We start from the raw sequence: 25,382 nt of genomic DNA, 5'->3' as shown, positions 1-25,382 counted from the left end.
CTCTTTCCACTGCCCCCTGTTGGGAAAGCGACTTACCCAAGGTTGCCTAGGTAATAAACAGCAGAGACTGGTCCTTTTTCTCCCAAGCCTCTCCCATGAGCACCAATAGCATTAGTTCATGAAGAGACTAAGCTGAGGATTGGTTCTTCTCCGTGGGGCCAAGGGGCAGCAAGGGGAGGACTGAGCGCCCCTGGGCAGGGCAGATGGAAGGAACCACCATCACAGCCCTGGCCCTGGGCCACTATCCGGTCGGATTTCCCTTACTAGCCTCACCCTGATGCTCCTTCTCAGCTCCCTTGGTGCCCACCAGCCAGCGTCTCACTGGCCCGGCAGGCTGCGGGTCTCGGCAGGGAGAGGCCCCTCCAGTCCCAGGCTCCTCTCTGGGGAGGCAGCCTCTACGAGCACGACAGGCGGGCCACCCCTCAGCCGGAAGCCGACAGGGCGATGTGAAGGCCGGTACTTGGAGCGGGAGACCTGCTGGCTCCACCGCTCCTCCTGTGTGAGCCCGGGCCCGCCACTTAGCTGTTCTGGGCCTCCGTCCCCTCCTCCATCAAATGGGAAGGTTGGGAGAGATGACTCCTGAGGCAAGGTGAGGAGGTTGGACAAGGACTCTGCGGTCACTGGCCCTCCTCCCGTTCTCGTGGGCAGCCGTGGGAGGGCCAGCCAAGCCCACGAGCGGTGACCGAGAGCCTGCTCCCCATGACATTTAAAGCACCTACTATGTGCCACGCGCTGTGCTGGGCGCCGAGGGTTCGAAGCAAGACCAGACCCGGCCCTCAAGGAGCTTTCACCGCACAGAGAAGAGCGCGCAGATTCGGAGCGGGGAGACTGCCTACCTTCATACGGTGCGCTCCCGGCCTGGCGCTCCCATCCCCAGGAGAGCGCGGCGTCATCTGCAGCTTTCACCGGCCGCTCCGCTCCGCCCTGCGAGCTGTAAGAAGAGCAGAAGGTGATCAGTTCGCCATCACCCGCCGCCACTGAGGTAGGAGGGAGCTGGCGCGTGAGAGGGAGAGGAGCCAGTCTCCGGGCCTGGGTTAGAATCCCGCCGGCTCCTCACTCCCCTTCCTGGGCCTGTTTCCTCCCTCCAGCCCCGATCCTCCGGGTAGGAAGGCTCGGTCCGTCGTGAGGGGGGCGTCAGGCAGAGCCAAGTGAGGGAGATGGTCCCTGAGGCCCCTGCCTTTCCACTGGGGTGGAGAGCACCAGGAGGAAGAGACGGCCACCATCCCGGCTGGCCAGAGGCCCGGCTGAGGGATGCTCTGGGGGCGACTCTAGGGACTGGATGCTAACTGATGGCCTGATGTCTGGGGCCATGACCTGAATCCCACAAGGAGGGCCGTAGATCATGATGACAGCCGGCATTTCTGTAACAACTAGGATTGCAAATTGCTTTGGAGCCAAAGTCTCAGGAAACCCCCCAAACAACCCCATGAAGGGGCTGCCTCAGTTACTATGACTTCATTTTTACAAATGAAGAAACTGAGACCCAGAGAGAGGTAAAGGTCATGGTCACACAAGATTCCTATGGTGGTGCCCTGCTCAGTAAGGGCCGCTAGGGGGCGCCATAGTGCACAGAGCGCCGGGTCGGGACTCAGCAAGACTCCTTTTCCTGAGTTCAAATTCAGCCTCACATACGTCCTAGCTGTGTGACCCTGGGCAAGTCACTTCACCCTGTTTGATTCAGTGTCCTCATCTGTAAAACGAACTGGAGAAGGAAATGGCAAACCTCTCCAGTATCTTTGCCAAGAAAACCCAGATGGGGTCACAAACTACTGAACAACAAGCCTTGCTTAGTCACTCTACCAGAAAAAGGATTTTCATCAGGACCAAGTACATGTAAATTTAAGTATTCTTCACTCATGAAGAAAGACCACAGGATCTGGAGCCCAGAGACCCGAATTCAAATCCTCGCTGCCAATCCACTGTGTGACCTTGGACAAGTCACCTCCCCTCTTTCGGTCTCATTTTCCTCGTCTGTAAAATGAGAGGGTTGGACTAGAAGACCTCTGACCTTGATCCATGGACATGTGAATTTGGACTTGAGGGGGAGGGAACCTGTCTGAGAAGCACTGGGCAGTTGAGGGGGGGGAGGGGGGCTGAGGGAGCCATATGGGGGCTGGGATGTTCTCTGTGCCTCTGCATCTGCAGCGTCTTTGGTGCACTGAGGTTATGGTCTCAGTGACTTTTGTTCTAAAATTCCTGGAGCCTCATGGAGAGGCTCTGGGCTAGACCTGATCTCTGCTTCCTGGAAGTCCTCATGGGGGGGGGGCTCATTTGGGGGGCCCTCATTTGGGGGTGCGTCATTCAGAGGGGGCATGGGGACAAGCTGATTGGGTGGAAGACAGACCTGAAACTCATCTCCCCATACATATCTCACCCCACAGTTGGTGGGGGAGGCATTGTCCTCATCCCAACACACCCCCTGGGGCCTCTTGCACTTTGCTGATGTCTTTCCTTTTCCCTTTCCCTCCCTCCATTTCTTTTAACGTGATTTCATAGATTTGGAGCTAGAAGGGACCTTAGAGTACAAACCCTCATATTCCAGAGGAGGAAACTGAGGCTCACATAGTTGAAAAGCCTCCCCAAGGTCACGAAGACGTAAAGGGCAGGGCTGAGATTCAAGCCAATGGCGAACCCCCGGCTCTGAAATGGCTCATCTCTGCAGCTAGTGGCATTTTTGGTCATTCAGGTAATCATGTTTGATGACAGAATTAGATGGGAAAGCTCTCGTCAGTCAGGGACACCGAACCAAACTTAACCAGGTGTTTAAAAAAAAAGTCAAGAAGTCAGGGCGGGAGATCTGGCCAAGCAGCAGTGCCCATGAGTTGGGAGGTTGGGGGGGCGGTGGGGGACAGGGTTGAGTGGGCCTTAACAAAGAGCAAATAAAATGAGTTTACGTATACAAAACAGAACAGAAAAAGGAAAAGGGGGATTGCAGTCGAAGTTGTGAATCCTCCTATATAGCTTGCTTTTTAAAGAAGATGTATTATAAATTCAATGTGTAACTTTCAAAGCTAACCTGTTAGTCTGTGTTTCCTCCAAACCTTTCTTCCATTCTGTGCATTCCAATGATACTTTGGTGATGCTCTGTTCTTATTCTTTTTCCTTTCTTTGGCAGACCTATTGCTACTCTTCCCCCACCCTCCACAATCCTCCTCAATTGAAGAAAGAAAATCAAAACTCTCTTAATTACTATGCATAGTCAAGTAAAGCAAATGCCCGCAAAGTGGGCCAATTCTGCAAACTCGGTGCTCAGTCTTCACCTTGAGTCCATCGTCTCTCCCTCAGGGGATGGGATAATTCACCTTATCATCTGTGTGGGGCAAAGAGTTGGCCCAGCTCTCTCAGGTGGGTGCTCACAAACTTAGACCCTGCCTGGTAAAAAGCTTTTGCCTGAGAGTCACTGAGGCACTCTGGGACTAGACTGGGCCCATTACCAAATATCTGGGTAATCTGGTCAGTGCCCTGGGTCACTAATTTATTTTTAAGACCACACGATCATCATCCTAGAGGGATATTAAAAATAATGGTCTCTGTGATGGAGATGTGTGGGAGGAAAGCAACAGCAGCAATAGTTATGATTAATAACAAAAACACTGATGATGATGACAATGGCTCTTTGGAGTTTGAAGGTTCATGAAGAACTTTGTAAATGTCTCATTTATCTTCACAGCCACCCTGGGGGGCAGGTCCTATTATCACCTCCATTTGACTGATGAGGAAACTGAGGCAGAAATTAAGTGACTTGGCTTGCATCACCCAGCCAGTAAGGGTCTAAGGTACAATTGGAACTCAGGTCTCCTGACTCCTAGCTGCTATATTTTACTGGCAATGCAACACAGAAAGAGTCTTGGGTGTTTAATCAAAGATCCTGTGTTTGAAAGAATCCAGTTTTCCCTGAGGGCAGAGGCTGTTTTTCCGCTTTCTTTGTATGCACAGGGCCTGACATATAGCAGAAGCTTCATAAATCATAGTTGGATCAGAACTTTGGCCATTTCACTTCCTACCCACAGGACCTTGGCCAAGCCCCTTCCCCTCCCTGGGCCTCAGCTGGTTTAGCTGTAAAATGAGGGCTTCAGGAGACATGTTCTAAGCTCCTTGGGCTTAGAAAGACAAAAAGGATCCTTACGTTCAGGGAGCTTCCACGAAAGGGAAGGTGAGGAGGGCAGGAGGGGAATGGGAGAGGGATCGAATACCACCTGTACACAGAGAATGACTGTATGTGTCGAAGACTGTTAGCAGAGCACGCTAAAGCCTCGGAAGACAGAGATGTTGTTACCTTGGCCGGATTAGTGAGAGAATTTAAATCTTGGGCTCTTTCTTAAACTGGATTCAGGAGCACAGCAAAATAGAGTGATTAGGTCCCCTTCTCTTTCAGCTGGGTTCTGTTCTCTCTCACACCCTTGCCAGACGAGCTGTTTATAGTTAATAGATTTTTCTGGCTAACTGATTACCTTTGCCACCGATTCACTCTAAAGTATATTTGACAAGCCAAACACCTAGAAGGCCTGTTTCTTCTCTAAATATAGAAACAGGTTTTCAACCTTTGGATTTCATTATTACATAAGAGCCCGGCTTGGCTTTTCTCCTCCAGTTAGCACCAGGCGAGATTTTTAGCCTGAAAATGCATTTCTGACCACATTTCTCCAAGCAAGTGGGTCTCCAATGAGATGGGACAGCAACTACACAAATAAATAGGAAAATAACAAAAGCAGTGACAATATTAGATGACCTCGGGGCTGGGGTTTCACCAGCTGGAGGAATCCCTCCACTGGTGCAAATGGCAGCCTTATGACTTTAACTTGGAACAAAGTAGTAGTCTCTAGAGCAGAAGCTGGAGCCATGGGGGACCTGACCCAAGGGGTGTATGATTAAGCAATTGGAGAGTGGGAAAGCACATGAAATCTGACCCCCTTGCCCTCCCCCACTTCACTGGGGCTCATCTTCAAGACAACCACATCCAACTCCGACACCCAACTCTGTCCCACTCTGCCCTTCCCTGTGCAAACCCTCACACTGCCTCATTCTGTGCAAGGCCCAAACCCTCCCTCCTGGGTATCTCTCAGGACAGTTAGACCCTAATCATGACCTGAGGGCCACTGCCATTATATGTGTAGGCACCATCTCAACCCCCTCCCCCGTCCCAAAATACTGCCCCCCACCCCAGACACACATCCTAGATCACCTGGTGGCTACAGCAGGCACCCTGGGAAGGTGGTCTCTGAGCTCCACAGCTGTTTTAAGGTAGTTTTGGGTGGGACAGAGTGAGTCCCAGGGGATAAGCAGGCGGGGATGGGATGTGATATTCAATGTGGATCTCATACCATTGACTTCCTCTCCTTGCTCCCTCCACTCCTTTTCCCTCTTACAAGCTGGCCATGGGGGGCATATCATCCTCCCAGTTTCCAGGTTTCACAACCCAGGGGTCACTCTCACCCCTACCACCATATCCAATGTGTTGCCTCCACACTTCTCAACACCTGCTTCTCTCTTCTGACAGTCACCACCCTCGAGTAGACCTCCCCTGGACCATTTCAACAGGTTGCTTCTAGGTCTCCCTGCAGCATCTGAGCATGGCAATCCCTCACTCAAAAAACTCCCTACTGAGCCAATTTTATTTCATTTTTATCTCGTGCTTTTTAAATGTTTTTGCTCAGGGGCAGCTGGGTGGTGCAGTAAGTAGAGCCCCAGCCCTGGAGTCAGGAGGACCTGAGTTTAAATCTGGCCTCAGACACTCGACATACTTAGTAGCTGTATGACCTTAGGCGAGTCACTTAACCTCAATTGCCCTGCCTTTCTCCCTCAAAAAAAAATGTCTATGCTCAGTGGTACATATGATGAGGGCACAGTCTCTGGGAACCCCCTTGAATATGGAGTACAGTCTCTGGGAATCCCCTTGAACTCTCCTTGAATCTTCCCACTAGATCTGGCCTCCACTGAGGCCATAAACCTTTCCTTATCACTAGGCCCTATTTCAACAATCCAGCTAGCAGCTGTTGTGGGGGTGAAAGACCAACACAAGCCCAACAACAAGAACGCTGCCAGCACACTGCAAAAGCCCAGGTTCTTTTGATCTGCTTTACTAAGGAAAGCAACGTTAAGGGGTTAACAAGCTTACTTTAATTCAGAATACAAATACTATTCACTTAGTTCAGGGGAAAAAGCCAGCACCCTGAACTTTGGAGCAAAATACAAACAAATTACAAACATCGACAGACAGACCAAATACAATCCATAGTTACCAACATCTGAGTTCAGCCCGGGAGCTCATAACAAGGGCTGGTCCAGAGTCACGAGCGCCACCATGCTGTGGGTAAGAGCTCCAAAGAAGAGAAAGCCAACCCCTGGTTTTATATCTTTTTTCAGGGTCAAGGGTGAGTCACACATGCAACTCACCCATGTGACCTAGAATTGTCACAAAGAGGCGACTTAAACCCCTCTGATGTCCCAAACATGTCACTCAAACTCATGTGTAAACTAGGCCCTCCCCTGAGGCAAGGAGGTCACCAAGGACTCTCAATCTAATCAAGGAAACAAAGGCCAAACTCTTCAAGGACACTTGGTTGAACTGAGTGCTAAGAGCCCATTTTATTTACCAACACAGATTTGGATCTCTACCTGGCCTAGCCCAGCTGCTTCCCACCCTTAATCTTGTTTCCTGGAGTCTTGACCTCTAGTCACCCCAGTCCCATCAGGATCCTCCTTAGACTCCTCCTCAAGACCCTCCCTAAAGCCCTCCTCTAGTCTTGACCTCTAGTCACCCCAGTCCCATCAGGATCCTCCTTAGACTCCTCCTCAAGACCCTCCCTAAAGCCCCAGACTACTTGACCGCCCACAATCTTTCTGTATATAGGATCCATCTTGCCTCCATCTAGGGGCTCATATTCAGTCTAGCTCAGTACATTGAATCTGGCCAGCTTGTGAAAACAAGTGTCACAAAGCTACGTACACAGGGTGGGATTTCTTAAGACAACCCAATGTGGCGAATCCTTAATAAACTTTTGTCTTTTCCCTTGGCTGAGAAGGCTTGAGTTGAATTCATTCGGCAGGACCCGGTGTGGTGGTGCTGTGGTCTCGAGCACCCCTCAACCCCAAACCTCATCATTTTTCTTTAACCTCATCACATATATAACTTGTAAATAAATATATACCTATCTGAGATATGTGCTTAAGCCTTGTTTTACTTATTCAGGTGTGCAAAAACCATTTGGAGGCCCTGCCTTAACAAATCAAATTCTAGAGAGTTGCTGGAAGGATTCAGAGGTGAAGTGACTTGTCCAAGTGTATGCAGTTAGTGGAAGAGGCAGGATTTGAACCCAGGGTTTCCTAGCAACCTATCCATCAGCCTGCTACCTTTCTTTTTGGACCAGACTTATGATTAATGGTGAGGTCGCTTCCAGTGAGGATACTCCATTTACCAATGCAGATGGGGAAGTGCTTTGAAACTCACAACTGTCCAGAAATGTCTGGGGCCCTGAGAGGTTGAAGCGATTGGCCAGTGTACGTCAGAGCAAGAGGAGAGGCCGGGCCTTCCTGAGCCCAAGACCAGCTGTCTCTATGCTTCACTACACACCATCACTGCCTCTCAACATCAATAATAGGTGACATAAAGAATGTTTTATGAAGGGATTCTCATGGGATCCTCCCCAGAGTACCTCCTCCAGGTAGGTGCAACTAATAGCAGCCCTCTTTCAGAAATGAGAAAAAGGGACCACGTGGAGAGGAAGCTACTTGGCCGAGGTCACCAGAAGTCACCAAAGTGAGGGGAATCCTGGGGACAGTGACTACACAGCACAGTGCTGGGAGCTGGCAGAGGACCCATAGCATGGCATGGGGATGGCGGTCACCATAGAAATGACTCCTCCCTGACTGCACCTTGATGGTGCCCTGGGACAAAGTCTGTCTTGCCTTGGGGATGTTTAGCTCTGGTTTTCATCATAATCAGTGCCACACAAGGGAAAATATTTTTTGGGGGGAGGGGGAGGGCATTTATAAACAGATACAGCCTACATCTCTGGAAACATTAATCCAAGGAGGGGAACAATTGTGATTGAGGGCGCTGCTCTTTCCAGCTCTACAGATCCTGAAGGCAGACTAGTTATGATCCCCAGACTCTTCCCTGGCATGCGCTATCATGGAAGAGTGGAGGGCAGGGGTGGGTTCCCCACTCCAGGTAGTTCTTGAAAAGCTAGTCAGTGCCTGTGCATGTGGCACCAGAGGCAGGGGATGGCATCAGGATCAAAAGTCAGAGCTGGTACCAGGATCAAAATAGAATTCCAGGACAGCAGAGACATGGTCTGGAGGCATGGGGAGGGAGCTGTGCGCTCTATGGTCCCTTCTAGCCCTGAAGCCATGCCCCTCTGGAGGATTCAATGCCCTACCAGTAATGGGAATACCAAGGTAAAAATGCTCCTCCGTTCAATAGAGATGATCTGAGTTGTGTCCTATGGGCACATGAGCTTTTTTTTTTTTTCTGTATTACTACATGAAGCTTTTCATGGGCTCCTGTGTTCAGAGAGACCTCCCAGAAGGGAAGGTATGGGCTCACATCAGACACAGGACTATTGGAATTCCCAACTTACTGCATCTAGCCATCTTGGCAGAGGGAGATTTCTGAAGTATTGTATTTACATCACTTGCTTTTATATCATGTTAATTTCCAAATATGTTCCCTTCCATTACAACAAATAATTTTTAAAGAAAAAAATAAATCTAGCAAAACTCAAAAATATATCAACCAAGTCCATCCAAATAGATAATCATGTCGATACCCATCACCTCCCACCTCCTCGAAGAATGAACTCAGAGGTCCTTTCTCACATCTCTTCTTTGAGATGGACATGTGGCACATCTTGACCAGCCCCTATGTGTGGATGCTGGGCTACAGTAGCCCAAGACAACACTCTCTCTACTCCCCAGCCCATGTGTTCCATAGGGAACACATGAACCCTTGACTTGGTTCAGTTGAATTCTATAAGCAGTTATTAAGCACCTACTGCATACAAGGTACTGTATTGGGCCCTGGGAACCCAAAAACAAGACATTTGCTGCCCTCAATGTACTTATATTCTACAGGGGAAAATAGTGCACACTCAGATGAGTAATTAAAGAATATGTACAAACTATGTTTTGTATTTGGATCCCAGGTGAGCAGGGCCTCTTTCTCTGGTGAAGAAAGGATCCTCCTAAGTGGCCAGGAGACAGCTGGACCAAGGAGCATCCACCCTGTGCTGTTCCCATGAGGTGAGTGGCAGTGGAATTCTCTGGCCATATCATTGGGGTAGGTGGCTAGGAGGTAAAAAAGCAGTTAGGTGGCACTGAACCTGGTGTCTGAAGACCTGAGTTCAAATTTGTCCATACAAGTCACCTAGCTTCTGCTTGCCTCAGTTTCCTTATCTGTAAAATGGGGATTATAATAACACCTACCTCCTAGGGTTATTGTGAGGATCCAACAAGATAATAACTGCGATGTGCTTAACACAGTGATGGGCACGTGCTATGTAAATGTTCGCTATTATTATTATTAATTGCCTGGGGCCACCTAGAATGTTCACAGGGGAGATCTTGACATGGATGGGAAATGTTTTCGCTTTCGTGTGTTGGAGGCACTCGGGGTTCCCACAGCCTAAGATCAAGGGGGGTCCCTTCCAAGTAATTGCTAAGATCTCTTTCTCCCACATGGTTTAATTTTTTTCAGTCTTTGACAGTTTTCTTGAAAAATGTGCCCAGGTCTGGAGTGTGTCAAGAGAGGGGCTGGCTGTGATGAGATAACTACCACTGCCCTTTTGGGGGCATTTGTCTCTACAACAAATGGCCTGAATAGGCAGGAGATGACCAGAGCCTGAATGAGGATGGAGAGGAGGGGCAAGAGATGCTAGGGGAGATGTAGAGTGGGGAGTTGAGAAGGAGACTGACATGGTAAACCTGGGAGGCTGGAAGGATGGTGGTACTCTCGATAGAAATAAGGAAACTGGGAAGGGAGGGGCTGGGGGAAAGATAATGAGTTCTGATCTGGACATGATGAGCTTACCAACAGGACAGCAGGTCGGAAAGAGCCAATGGACAGTTGGTGGTATAGGATTGCGCTCCAGGGCACGCTCACCAACCAAGTCGCTTACCAACAGGACGGCAGGTCGGAAAGAGCCAATGGACAGTAGGTAGTATAGGACTGCACTCAGGAGCACACCTTGGGCTAGATACATAGATCTGGGGGTTATCCCAGATGGTCACTGAATCCCTGGGACCTGACGAGTTCACCAATGTGTGTGTGGGAGGGTGTCACAGGGTCAGATGCTGCAGAGAAGTCAGGAAGGATGAAGAGACAGACAAGGCTGTCTATCCTGCATCATGAGGGATCTGATACTATTATGGCTGAATCTTAGCTCCCCATTATTTTCCTCCAAGAGAACTCAGTGACAGAGGAGGGGGAGGACAGATGAACCTGCCTCATGCATATTTCATGCACATTCTCGCATTTTGTGGGCACTCAGCAGTGCCTTCTCTGTATCTACCTTGGGGGTGTAGGGATCACCTGGTTTTTGTCATTATATCTTCAGGGCTAAGGACAACACTTCTTAGTGCTAATTAACCAATAGATCTTTTCCAAGGACTCAGACCAATCACACAGTCCTCCTGGCCCGTGTGGCAGGCACATTTCTAGTTCTATTTCCCTGGATTTACTACAGATCTACTTCAGGGGAGGCTGCCCTAGAGTGGGCTCCTGTACCTGCCTCCTCTGAAGTAGGGACTTGCTCCTGATCACACAGACAGTAAGAATCTGGGGCAGAATTCAAACCCAGGTCCTCCTGATTCAAAGTCAGGGGTTCACACAAGTTAGGTTTAGACCAGCACTTTGTACGGTACACTAACACAAGCTCCAAATGGACACATGAATCATGGAAAATGCAACATCACAAACAAAGTAGAGCAAGGAAGAAAGGACCTTTCTGATCCATGGAGAGGGGAAGTATTTGTGATTAACCACATGATAAGAGAGAATCACACAAGATAAAATGGATAATTTTGACTATATAACTTTAGAGTCTTGCACACACAAATCTAAAAATTAGAAGTGGAACAGGCAACTGGGGGAAATCTTTGCAACAAGTTTATCTAATAAAGGTCTCATATCCAAGATTTATAAGGAACTGATTCAAATTTATAAGACTAAGAGTCGTCCCACCCTTCATCACCCCATTTGGGGTTTTTTTGGCAAAGATACTGGAGTGCTTTGCCATTTCCTTCTTCAGTTCATTTTACAGGAGAGAAAACTCAGGCAACCAGGGTGAAGACTTGCCCAGGGTCACACAGTTACTGTGTCTGAGGCTGAATTTGAACTCAGGAAGGTGAGTCTTCTGGACTCCAGGCTTGGCGCTCTATCCACTGCACCACCTAGTGGCCCAAATAGAATATTACTGTGCCATGAGAAATGATGAAAAGGACTATTTTTGAGGAAACTGGGAAGACTCCTATTGTCTGATGCAAGGCAAAGTGAGCACAATTAGAGTAATCCACTGATAAAACACCTGTAAAACCATGAGAGAGGAAGATAATGCCAAAAGACTTTAGAGCTCTAATCAACCCAGGTCCAAAAGTGCAGAGATGAAACACAGCCATCACCTCCTGGCAGAGAGAACTTAACAAGTAGAAGGAGACGCAGAGGCAAACCCTGGTTTATTGTACTTTGCAGATACCGTAAAGTGAAGGTTTGTGGCTGCCACGCATGGAGTGAGTCTCCTGGTCCCATTTTCCCAACAGCATGTGCTTACGTCGCTTCTCTGTGTCACATTTGCGTAATTGTCACAATATTTCAAACTTTTTCATTATTATTAATCGGATACAGTGATCTTTGAGGTTACTATTGCATTTGTTTTGGTTTGCCATGAACTATGCCCACATAGGATGCTGAGCTTAATCGATGTGTGTTGTATGTGTTCTGATTGCTCCACCAACCCACAGTTCCGGTCTTTCTCCCTCTCCTCTGGCTTCTCCATTCCCTGAGATGCAACCACATTGAAATTGGGCCAATTAATAAACCTATAATGACCTTTAAGCATTCAAGTGAAAGGAAGAGTCAATCTATGGGGCAAGCTTCATTGTAGTCTTATTTTAAGAAATTGCCACAGCCACCCCAGCCTTTGGCCACAGCCACCCTGATCAGTCAGCAACCATTGACATTGAAGCAAGACCCTCCACCAGCAAAAAGATTATGACTTGCTGAAGGCACAGATGATAGCATTTTTAAACAATAAAGTATTTTTAATGGCTTTTTTTGGGGGGGGGAGGGCAATTGGGGTTAAGTGACTTGTCCAAGGTCACACAGCTAGTAAGTGTGTCAAGTGTCTGAGGCTGGATTTGAACTTAGATCCTCCTGACTCCAGGGCCGGTGCTCTACTCACTGCGCCACCTAGCTGCCCCCAAGTATTTTTAATTAAGGTGTATACATTGTTTTTAGACATAATACACTGACTAGGCTACAGAATAAAGTAAACATAACTTTTATATGCACTGGGAAACCAGAGACTTTGTGACCCACTTTACTGCAATATTCACTTTATCACAGTGAACTGAACCCACAATATCTCTAAGGTATGCCTGTACATTTTCAGACGGTGACAATGGGTGAGTTTGTTTTCTGGACTATGTGGCAACTGTGTGGAGGGCTTTATTTATTTTTTATTTGCTCATTGGGAGTGAGGGCAGGGGGAAAAGAGACAGAATTTGAAAAATTGATGTTAACTGAAATATTAAAACAAGTCAGGGACTCTATCCATTGTGACCCTCTATTTATTAAGATCACTGGAGGATTTAAAGTCAAGGCTAGACATCTACTTTGTTGGGAAATGTTGGATGTAGAAGGGGATTCCCAACTATTCGAAATTAGATGGTCCAGACCCTGTGCTCCTGTTCCCTTTGTTTTATGTACATTCAGTCAGCCAATCAGTCAATCGATAAACCTTTATTAAGCACATACCATGGACCAGATGCTGTACTAAGTGCTAGGGATACATAAATAGGCAAAAGATAGTGCTTGCCCTGAAGATCCCATGACCTGATGGGGGAGGGGCATTCCTCTTTTGAAAGAGGGAAGGCACAGCCAGAGTGAGGAGGAGAAACTGAGCGTGATCAATTCTGTCATCTAGCCAGAGATCCGATTCCTCTCTCAGTGCTCCTAGGACCTGCCAGTGCCAATGTAGATACTAAACCATCTACCACCAAGGTGGTGGTTCTTCCTAGTGCGAAGGGCCAACTCTCTACCCACTAAGCTCCTCTGCCTCTGCTGGCACAACTTTCCTAAAGCTGGAATCACCTTCTTGCCCTGAGGAGGATTTGAGAGCAAGAACAGATCTAATCAAGAAACAAGAAAGAGGAGGTGGAGGTTTGTAGTTAAAATACAGCCCCCTCTATTACCTGTTCCAACTGTCTTGGCCAACTGAAGATTAACTGCATTGACTTTATTTGGCCCCTTTTGTTCAGCTGCCTTTTAGTCTGTTTGTCCCCAGACAGTTTTGTGTACATTTTTGCATGTGGTCATTGTCTGTCTCAACAGGATTCAAGGTCTCTTTTTAACTCTGCAGTGTCACGTCCTTGTGGGCCTTGGGGAAATACCATGTGGCCCAGAGACGATGGCTAATGATGACGGAGGCAATGCCCTCCTTCCTGGAGCCATGTGGGGTTCCACTGCCATCCTGGACCCAACCACTCTCGGCCATGTGTTCTGGTCCAGGGAGTAGGAGTGGGGGTGGGTGTGTAATTAATCTAGTTAGACTTCAGTAAATACTCCATCTGAAGGCAAATGTCCTTCCTTGATGGCCCTAAGACCTTTTGATTAGATTATTCTCATCCTCTTAAGGAAACAGGAATGTACGCAGGCCACCAAGTAGTTTACAAAGCACCAGCTCATTTATCTGCAGCCAGGCCCAGATTATTTCTCTGTTCCTCTATTGTCTACTCATTTCGGCTGGGGGGATCTGGATGCCCATCCTCACAACCCTGGACAAGGGCAGCCTTTTTCTCTTTATGCAAAGAAGACAGAGGCGACTTCTTACCGCATTAGGCTCCCCAAACTGCTGCTTAACAGCATTAGCATAAGTAGTTCAGCCAGAGGGGAATTGGACAGCAGCTGAGGCAGCCTAATAACCCCTCCTGGGGAAAGCCCGGGGAATTCGCTGCCCAGCTGGAGAGAAATCGAATCTCCGCTAATGATAATTCTTCCTGTCTTGTGTCTGGGGTCTGCTTTGAACACATGTGTGCACACGTAGGGGCTGGCAAAGCCAGAGAGTTCCAGGCATCACTCGTCCCAGAATATAAAGCATCCAAAACAAGAGACTGACAAGCCCACTTCCATGAATTTCAATCTCGAGGTAACTGGGCACAATGGAAGCTCGCTCCGACAGAGGTCCTAGGCTTCCAGTCAGCAGACTTTGGTTCAAAACTTGCCCCCAACACTTAACATCTGAGTGACGCTGGGAAAATCACTTAACCTCCCTAGGCCTCAGTTTCCCCATGAAGGCATTGGGCTGCCTGGCTTCCAAGGTCCCTTACCTAAGCCAATGAGCGATGTAATTAATGGCTTATTTCTTAAGTGCCCACATTAATAACAATAATAGCTGCCATTAATAGGATTCTTTCAGGTTTACAAAGTGCTCGCCATACTTCATCTTCCTGGAGCCTTCCGATAGTCCATGGCTATTACTATCCGTCCATATTTTACAGGTGCGGAAATGAAGTGGTCACACAGTCACTAAAAGCTCCACTTTAAAGATGAGGTAGGTCCTGTAGCTACTGGAGGTAGCATTTGAACCCAGCTCTTCTAGACCCCAAGTCTGGCAGTCTCTCCACTGTGCCTGGTGCTTATCACCACGACGATGGCACAGGCTACTACCATCCCACTCATTTTCAATATTTGCTAACATAAATAGAGTGAATCTGAGCCACTTGGAGATTGTTGGAGGAAAACAATTAAGTGATAACACTGCAAGGCATATGCCCAAAGGAGGTCAGACACAGATCGAGGGGAAGGTCCTTTCTACACCTAAATATTTATAGCAGCACTTTTTGTAACAGCAAAGAGCTAGAAGGAAATCGGGTGCTCATTGAGTGGGAGATGGTCAAAGAAATTGTGGTATAAGAATACAGTGGAATATTCTTGTACTGAGAGAAATGGAGGGCATGAAAAATTCAGAGAAACCCAAGAAGGGTACTTCTATGAAGTGAGGCAGAGAATCATAATATTAACCTAAAGGAAACCACATAGACAGACTCTGGAACTGATCAATGCAGGGGCCAATCAGTACTTTGGAGGACAGAGTGAAATATGCCTAGTGCCTCTAGCCTGGGGCCCAGAGTTAGGGTACACTCCAAGGGTGCAATGAGGCATGTTTTCAGACAAGGCTAATGTGTTGATTAGTTCTGCTGAACAGTAATAATTAGTTACAAGGGAGGGGTCTACTGTGAACAGGGGCAGCCAGTGGAAAGTGACAGCGATTTTTTAAAAAGAAAAACAAAACAAAACAAGGTGTCTTCTCCCTAATTAATATCTGTAGCCTTGTGGTTTTAGTGCAGACTCCTGCTCCAGTTACAAGGTCAAGGACCAAGCGCCGATCGTTAGGGGCTCCTCTGAAAGCTGTCTGTGCTGAGGTCTAGGGCTGGCCCCAGAGCTGACCACAGCTCCTAAGACCAAGGCCCGCGGGCTCCTCCAAGACATAAGCGCAGTGGCCGTCCCTCTTGTCAGATCTTTTACATCAAATGGTCCTACGCTCTGTTCCGGATACTTGTATTTTAGGCCAGTTTGGCTAAAATTCACATGCTGATCAATCAGTAACCACTGTGCCAGCCACTGGGTTATGGATGAGAATAAAAAGCTTACGTTTGAACGAACGAGCTAACAAACAGAAGGCAGTTTGCAAACCTCAAAATGGTGTATAAATGCTGTTACCGTATTGTTAACAATAGTATTTGTAATCAGGACTTGAATGAGTGAATTTCCCCCAATTTTAAGAATAACCAAAAATCAGTCAGAGGAGAACCTCAGCACCATCTAGTCTGACCGAAGCTGCACTGTATCCCAGACAAGGGGCTCAGGAGGGAGGCCAAAGGTCAGAATGGAATTGTTTTGCCTGACTGCAGCTCAGCTGATTGTCCTGAGGAGCTCCTAGGCACAGAGCCCTGCTCCCAAAATGGGGCCCTGGACTGCCAAGAGTTAAGAGAAGGCAAGGCACGAAGAATAGCACCCTAAGCTAGAGCATGACTAGTGTGACAGACAATGAGCCTGTGGGAGTTCTGGGAGAGGAGAGAGATCACCGTGGGCTAAGGTAATAGAGAATGGCTTCCCGGGGGAGGTAGGACTACAGAGTGAGGAGGGATTAGCTGGGGAGAGGGGAAAGGCAGGGAGCAAAGGCAGGAGCAGGGGTTGGAGCGGGGTCAGAGGCCAATCAGAAGAGCTGGGCTGGAATGGAGGGTTTGTATCTGGGAGCTGTAGGATGGGGCTAGATGGTGGAAGGGACTGAAAACAAGGCAGAAGGGTTGGGACTTACTCAAGAGGCCACAGGGAGTCCTAGAGGGCTGTTGAGCCAGTCAGTAACATGATGAAAGGGATGTTCTTTACCAGCCCAGTATCTGGCTCATTGTAGGCAATTACTAAGTGCTTTGCGATGGCTGACTAAATGTGACAGGTGGACTGAAAAGGGTGGGGGAGAAGAGTAAGGACTTTTATCACAGGCTTATGAAAGGCTTCTGGTCCTGATATCCAGTAATCCTATCTCTGTCTCCTACTGCCTGTATGGCCTTCGGAAAGTCACTCTACCTCCATGGCCTCAGTTTTCTTCTTCAGTAAAAGGAAGGGTGTGGGGAGATGGCCCCAGAGGTCCCTGGTGGCTCCAATTCTAGACCCTGTGGTTCTCAGGGCCCAGTGTATCCTAGGACAGAAGTGTCAAAGTCACAGCCAGAACCAGATTAAAATGTAATTGGGAAATGTTAAACAAGATAAATAAAAATATAATGCAACATAGATAATGTTAATTTGATGTGTTCTAAGTCAATATGTGGCAGAAAGGGATCCCTTTCCATTTGGGTTTGAGAACAGTGGTATAGAGGGAGTAGCAGGGCTGCTTAAGATGGAGGTCAGGACCAAATGCCCACCAGAGAAATCTCTGCTAGAGAGGACACAATGTCATAGCCAAGGAAGGAATGGTTTTTAAGAGATCTCACACAGGGGATGATACTAAAATGATTGGAAAAGATCACAAACAAACAACTACTGATTCCTTTATCACCTCTATAAAATCTCCATAAGAATGGTTTATGTACCCAATGAGGACATTCTTGAGGAAAACATAAGGCAGGGTTTCCCAAGACACAAACTTTACTCTGACACAATTGACTGAGAGGTATAGAGAATATGGTGTCCTGCTCTGCTTAGGGTCACAAAAGAGCATTGGACTAAAGGAAGCTAAATGCTCCCTTAACGTCTTGCCTCCAACAAGGTGTCTCACCTGCACACACCCATAAGGGCACCTTAGGGATCCAAGGGTCATAAAATCATAGATTAGAGCTGGAAGGGGCTTAGAGACCATCTTATCCAACCAGCTCATTTACCTTTTCAAACACTTATTTATTTATTTTTCGTTTTTGACATTCATTTTTATTTTCCCTCTCTCTCTCCTTCCCACTCCCCAAGGCAGCATACAATCTGATATAGGTTATACATGTACAATCATATTAAACATATTTCCACATTAGTCATATTGTGAAAGAGGAATCAGAACAAAGGGAAAACCACAAGAAAGAAAAAAGAGAGAGAGAGAAAATAGCTTCCATCTGAATCCAGACTCCACCATTCTCTCTCTGGATATGGATAGCATTTTCCATCATGAGTCTTTTGGAATTGTCTTAGCTCCTTGCATTGCTGAGAAGAGCTAAGTCTATCAAAGCTGATCATTGCTCAAGGTGGCTGTTACTGTGTACAGTGTTCTCCTGGTCCTGCTCACTTCACTCCAGCTCATTTATCTAACAGATGAAGAAACCGAAGCCCAGAGAAAAGAAAATGTTAAAACTAACATCGACCACATCTGACCATATCCTTAACTCAAATAACTATAATTTATAAGATCTTCTATGGGAAAATGCATTCTCAGTTTCAACTTAGAATGCTAGGTACATATCTCTGCCACTCAGGGGCGGCTCCCTACTAAGGTGTCAGTTGGCAGGGTCCCCAGTAAAGGGAGTGGAAACCAGTTAACTCTATATTTACAGAACATTAACAACCCGAATCTATAGAGGACTTTACAAAATTGTCTTCTGCCAATGAATCGATTCTACAAGATGCAGACTGCCAAGGCAGTTCAATATAATGGACAGAATTCTAGCCTTGAAGTCAGAAAGACCTGGGTTCAAATCCTACCTCCAATAATGACTAGCATCGTAACAATGAACAAGTCACTCAACCTGTCCGAGCCCTAGTTTCTTGCCCTGTAAAACATGGTCCTCGAGCTCAGTGCTCCTCTGTGGTTCCTTCTGGGTCTTTGTATATGACCCTATAGCAGATGTATGAATGCCCTCCTGGGGCTCTCCTTACATAGAGAGAAAATTCTTTTTCTTAAAGTCCCAGGAGGATCAAGACTCACCTATGGCTTAAAAAGATGCTTAACTCCAAGTTAGTCCCCACCCGGAGGAGAGAAGTCTGCCTAACTGGAAGCAGCTGGGTTTTCTCCACTTTCCCTTTACACAGGTGGGCACTTGGAGCTCACATGGCCCCATTTCTCCATTTACTAGTTTCTTTCTTTTCTGACTACAGACAGAGTGACTAATTTTCTTCCGTTATTTTCTGAAATCAGGATCATTTCAGAAATAGTATCAGCAGAGGACTGGGAAGAAGAAACCAGGAAGTGACATCCATCCATAGGGACATCTCCAATACTGATGGGAAGGGGAGAAAGACACTTCAGCTGAGACTCACTTCAAGCTGTGCCTCAGTTTCCTCTCCTGTCAGATGAGAGGACTGACTAGAGAGCTTCTGAGGTCCCTTCAGCCCTTTACTCTCTCAGGGCCTCAGTTTCCACATCTGTAAATGAGGGGGCTGGACTAGTTGGCCTCCAAGGTTCCTTCCAGCTCTAGACCTGTGATCTTACAGATAAAAAGCTAATTTAGAGATTTATTATTTCTTTTTTAAGTTAAAAAAAGAGAACACTTTCTCCATCAAAATCTATTGGCTGGTTTTAAATCAGGTCCTGAAGGAGCTGCAGAAGCCTCTCTTGCCAACTGATACTTTTGACTTAAAGGGTAAACTGAGGCAGCTAGGTGGTCCCTGTGGATAGAGCATGGGATTCAGAGTGAGGAAGACCCGGGTTCAAATCCAGCATCAGACACTCCCTAGTTGGGTGACCCTGGGTGAGTCACTTAGCTGCTGTCTGCCTCCGTTTTCTCATCTGTAAAATGGGGTGGTAAGATATCCCTCCCAGGATTGTTGTGAGCATGAAATGAATACGTATTTGTGAAATGCTCTGCAAACCTTAGAGTGCCATGTAAATATCAATGTCTGTTGTCGTCACAACCCCCAGCAAGAGCGACCTTGTGTTTGTGGGCCAGGGCTTCAGACATTCAAGGCTAACTGCCCTTGGAGGTGCCACCCTGGTGAATCTCGCACAGTCGGACAGACACCGCCTCCTCGGTCCTCATGATAGCTACCTGCCGTAGGCAGAAGGTGACTAAGCCTGTGCTCAGAGATGACAAAATCCTGCTTCGCTAGCCTTGTAAGCCAGTGAGGAAGAGTAAAGGGAGAGCAGGCTGGAGGCTGGGCCCTGAACCACAGAGGCAGACTGAGCTTGAGAAAGGAACAAGAATTGGGCAATTTACCTTGAGAATCTGGGTGACCCAAAGACAGTGGTGCCCAGGACAGAAACAGGGAACTCTGGAAGATGGGTGGGGATAGAGGGAAAGATGGGTTCTGTTTGGAGCACATTAGACATCCAGTGCAAAATGTCCAAGAGGCAGCTGTGGATGTGGGGCAGAAGCTTGGGGTGCAGACCAGGCATGTCAGAAATGGGTGCTCTTGGCCGTCAAGGAGCTCCTGCAACCACATAAGCCCATCCCCACCAGTAGAAACACGCTTTAAAGCTCACTGACCTGGCTGGCAGATCGTGTATGACTTGAGGCCAAGGTGTTGTGGCCTAGGATCCAGGACCGCCTGGGAACAAGGATGAGAAAGAGAAGGCTCATGTAAAGAGGTCGTTAAGGGCTAGGATGGATATCTACAGCATGGGTTCAGAAGTAGGACCAGATGGGGCCTCAGAGGCCATCTAGCCAAACCCTCTCATTTTACAGATGAGGAAACGCAAGCCCAGACATCACAGACTTGCAGCTAGAAGGTAGGAACCTTCTCAGGAGAGAGGCCATCTGGTCCATTTCCCTCACTTTAGAGAGGAAGAACTGAGGCCCAGAGAAGTCAAGTGAGTGTCCCAAAGTGCCCCAGGCAGGAAAGGGCACAGGCAGGATTCACACCTGGGCTCTGCCTCCAAACCCAGGCCTCCCTAGAGAGCTCTGCACACACTGAAGCATTCTGTTCTCCTCCAATACAAGCTGATTTAGTTTGTGCTCCCACCTGGGTGACAGACAGCTGGGATCCCCCTTGAGAGGGGAGTGACGTCAGCCTCTTCCCACTCTCATTTCTCTGACAGTTCTCATGCCTCTACCCACCCAGGAATCATCTCCTCCCACCCTCCAACTCAACAGGCTCCTATCTTTCAGAACCATCTCTTCCACACATTGCTTTCTGATCTCCTGGAAATGAAGAGGAATGGAGAAAGGGTGGCCTGATGTCACCCTTCTTACCCTCTAGGTGATCAATGTCAATAGACAACCAGACTGAACAATATCGCTGGAGGTTTTCCTGACTTTCCACATACTGGCTTTAACACCCTTTCCTAATGTATGTTGATACACTCCCCATCACTGCAAAATGAAGCTAGTAACAGCAGCCTTGCGTGGACTATGTCTATACGTGAGCAGGATGGAGTCAATGAAAAAACCTTCCATTTGTCCTTTCCTTCATGCATTCTCTTTCTTCCCTACTCCCCAGGCCCATACAAAAACCCCCAAATCAACAGACTGCTTTAAGGAAACCTTACTGCATAGTTAAAGAGCAATGTTTATGAGAATTTCTGTATGGAAAACAGGTCGGTTTTCATCTACGGCGAATCCAAACCATATGCTATGCCAAAGGATTTGGACACATTTGGAAGGACGAATATAGGCACAGTTATCATTAGTACTAGTCAACATTTTTAAAAGTTTCTAATAATTTTCTTCCATTATAAAAATGTTCAGGTTGAATAGCTCTATGTGTAGAAAAGGCAGAATCCTGGCTCTGGTGCTGACTGTGGAAATTTGGACAACTCGCTTAACTTGCTCCCTGGGCCTCAGTTTTGCAGTAAAATGTACCACAGGAGAGTGATATCTGTGAGGTGAGGGGAATTATACCAGACAACCTCTAAGATCCCCCCCCTTCTAGCTTTAAAGTCATAAAGACATAATCCAGTGGAAATCTGCTAACAGGCTCACTTCTGGCCTGGACTTCCCTGAAGCTGGTGGACATTGAAGCATTAGTTGGATGTCCACTCCTTCTCCTCCAACCTTCTCCCACCCCCAACCAGGCATGCTCACTCCTCCATTTAGCTCTTAAAGTCCCCAACTGACTCCAGCCCCCCAGGACATCACTCCCCCTCCTCACCGCTGGATATAGCCAAACTGTCCTTCTCTGTTCCTCACATACAATGCTATTTCTCCAGTCTCAATGCCTTATGCATTTCCTGTCCCCCATCTCTGGAATGCCCTCTCTTTTCTTCTTGGCCTCATAGAATTCCTTTATTTCTTTGAGACCCGCCTCAAGCATTCTCTTCTGCATAAAGCCTTTGCTGATCCCCCTCCCCAACAGTTATTGTTCTGTCTCCCTAACTGCCTGGTGAAACGGAGTGATCTTGTCTGAGATATAAACTTGTCTGAGATACAAATGCTTCAGAGAAAAGCTGCTGCTGAGACAAGTCAGCTTTGACAGAGACATAGGTCTGCTCAGGTTACAAGGGAAGCTGTTAGTCTTCCTGTGAATTCTGAGATAGCATTTGCTCACTTTGAATATGACAACAAAATACTAGAGTGAATGGAGAAAACAGTAGACTTCCCTGAGTTATATATGAAGAAGTGGAGATCTTTTAGACTCATATTGGGAAAAAATATGGATATTGGAAGAAATTTATGACTATAGGATGAAAGTAATTCATTTGATCGTACAACGTGAGAATTTGATGACTAATTATAAGCTTAAAGGGCTCATTTTCAGAGAGATCTCTGAGTCTGAACTCAGAGAAAAGAGTGGTGCCCTCATGCCCTAAATAATTTACATTTAATTACCTTGCATATTTATATTTATTCTCTTCCTACTTGGAGAGGTAATCACACTCTTTCCCTTTAGAATGTTAGCTCCTCCAGAGTAGGGATGAGTCATTCTTTGGACTAGTATCCCCAGATCCTAGCACTATGCCTGGCAAACAGCAGGCATTTAATAAATGCTTGTTGATTTTCAGTGAAGGGTTTTTGTTTATATTGGGATATGTCTTCTGGATCAAAACAAAATGGATCAAGAAAAAAAAATTTTAAAGGATTTTCTGATTCTTGAAGTGGGTATTTCTGAGGCCCGAGAACGACACCAGAATGGAAATGACTTATGGCAGGGGTTCTTAGCCTTGTTTGTGTATCAGACTCCTTGGGCAGCTCTCTGAGCAAGGTCAGAATCATGTTTTTAAATGCAGAAAATAAAATACAGATGATTACAAAGTAAGCCAGTTATATGGAAAGTCAGTGATTGAAATATTTTTAACAACCAAGTTTGTGGATCGAAGGTGAAGACCCCTACATTTTACGGCCAAAGGAGAAAGCTCCTCTTTTGTATTGTGGCATGTGTTGAGCGCTGTCACTAAGGAAATGGCAGGCTGGGTTGCAGACACAGTACCTGCCTGTTTGTCTTGGGCAAGGTTGCCACTGATGACTAGTGCAAACAATTGTGCAAACACAATGCCTCTCACAAACGGGCTGAAATGCCTTCAGGCTCTTCAGGCGGACCATGTGGATCTTTCAAGGGGTTTATTCCTGGGTCACTACAACAAGGCTTCCTAGTCACCAGACAGCTCTGGCAGGAGGGGATGGACACTTGCTATGTCAGACAAAGCTAACTAACACAGAAAGTATTGACAAGATGTTCACAGGTTCCACAAAAATGAGGGTATGCCTCGAGGGCTGAGGTTCACATCACTGAGAATATTTTCCCCAGTGGAGCACATCACACTCCATTCACTCCTGCCCACCATCTTTCCAGGGCACATCTTGTCCATGCTTTTCCATAACTATTCTGGGGGAGGCGGGTCCCTTGACCAGCAATGAGTGAGCACCAATGGGGCCCATGGGCAGCCCAGTTCCTCTGGTTTTTCCTCACTCTCACTATATGACTCACCTGCCTCCTTTCTTGGCCACACATCTCTCTAGTGATGGCTAATTTTGCGTTTCAATATATATTAAATATATTACATATATTTATACTCTCTATTATAAACAATACATTAAATATATAATGTATATATTTAAGCTGTTTCTATCTACCCATCTAGAACACAACAGATGCAATTTGGATACAACTAAAAGGTAAGTCTATACTACTCATCATCTAATTAGGAAAAATGGGTCGTGGAAAGCACACAGGAAGTCACTGAAAGACCCCCAAACATCCTGGATGCTTTCAAGAGCTTAAACAAATTGAATCCCTGGCCTCGATCTTAGCAGAACACACATTGAGGGTGATCAAGGACCACAGCAAAGCTCGTGAGAGAGGGAGTGCTGGGCCTGAAGTCAGCAGAGACCCGGGAGTGCATCCCACCGCCAATACTTATTAGCTACGCGACCTGTTTCCTCACCTGTGAAATGGGGAGAAATACAGAGCAGCAGGCCTGGAGTCAGGAAGACTCATCTTCATGAGCTCAAATCCGGCCTCAGATACTTACTAGCTGGGTGACCCTGGGCAAGTCACTTCACCCTGTTTGCCTCAGTTTCCTCGCCTGTAAAATGAGCTGGAGAAGGAATTGGCAAACCACTCCAGGATCTCTGCCAAGAGCACATTAACTGTGTGACCCTGGACAAGTCACCTAACCTTGTTTACCTCAGTTTCTTCATCTGTCAAATGAGCTGGAGAAGGAAAGGGCAAACCACTCCAGGATCTTTGCCAAGAAAACCCAAATGGGGTCACAAGGAGTTGGACATGACAGAAGTGACTGAACAACAACAAAACAAAAATATCCGTAGTCTGTACACCCTTCCCTTACAGAGTTTCAGTGAGGCTCCAATGAGATTATATAGGCAAATTTTAAATTGCCATAAAAATTCCCATTATCATTGTCAGCAATGAGCCCAGGTTGGTCCAGTGACTCCTGGGTCATCCTGAAGGCTTGCCCATGCCCAGCTGCCAGTGTGGCAGCAGACTTGGCAGGGGACACCGAAAGACAAACTTTTCAATAAGAACATACACGTCCAGGAAATAGCAAAGACAAAAAAATCTGTCCCGGGATGGTGGGCACTAGAGAAGTGGGGAGAGTCCCAAAGTTTCATCCTGAATAGCAGTGGTGTCCCAGCAGGGCTAGAAATCGATCCTGGATCAGGAGGGCTTGTTGTGGCTGAGCAACCCTACCTGGGAGACTCAGTTTATGCCACAACCACGCAGTGTAATGCTGAAGATACACACACCAGCAGGGCAGTTAGTGATCCTGGGAAGAAAGCCAGGAAAAGAAAGCATTTGGATCCGGTGATAAGCACACCAAGAAACAAAGGCCTTCTGCAAAAGCTAAATTTACATTGGTAGAGATTAGAAGAGAGCATTGGAAGAGACTGGGGTCCTCATCAACCCCTGTTAGAACAAGGGCTAAACATCCCTGTGAAGTCCAGAAGGTTGAGTTCTGGGGCTCAGAAAAAGCTGAACCCATATTGCTCCTGCTAATGGCTTTTGGGGTCACCTGCAATTGGGATTTTTTTACAGATTGGTGTGTCTTGTAACTCACGGCTAAAAGAATACACTGCAGAAAATTGTGCTCTGAAGTAGCCAAAATGGACATTTGGTGGAATCAGAAAAATCAAGAGACATTTTGTTTTTTTGCTCATAGTTTGTAGGCTGGCTCTACTCAAGGTAGTACTCACATTTTACACTTGTTCATCCAAAGCAGCAAATATTGCATGGTAATTGGGGTGCAGGCTGAGGCTAGAAGCCAACATGTTTATTACATAGGTCAGTCCTTAGCTGCAGAATTGGAGTTGACCATCATGTGGAAATGTAGCAATTGTTCCCATGTGATATTGAC

At 47.0% G+C, this 25,382-nt stretch overlaps 1 protein-coding gene across 1 annotated transcript in view; it reads right to left on the bottom strand.

Moving 5' to 3' along the window:
* Positions 1-25,382, bottom strand: part of MAP3K13 (mitogen-activated protein kinase kinase kinase 13) — a 143,633-nt gene that overhangs the window by 50,299 nt on the left and 67,952 nt on the right. Inside the window, exon 3 of the mRNA XM_036767005.1 lies at positions 837-931. The gene's annotated coding sequence lies outside the window, so the exon portion shown is untranslated. The remainder of the gene's footprint in view (positions 1-836; positions 932-25,382) is intronic.

The sequence above is a fragment of the Trichosurus vulpecula genome, chromosome 7 (assembly GCF_011100635.1).
Source record: "Trichosurus vulpecula isolate mTriVul1 chromosome 7, mTriVul1.pri, whole genome shotgun sequence".
NCBI classification, from domain to species: domain Eukaryota; kingdom Metazoa; phylum Chordata; class Mammalia; order Diprotodontia; family Phalangeridae; genus Trichosurus; species Trichosurus vulpecula.
This window is presented reverse-complemented; position numbering and strand designations above follow the sequence as displayed.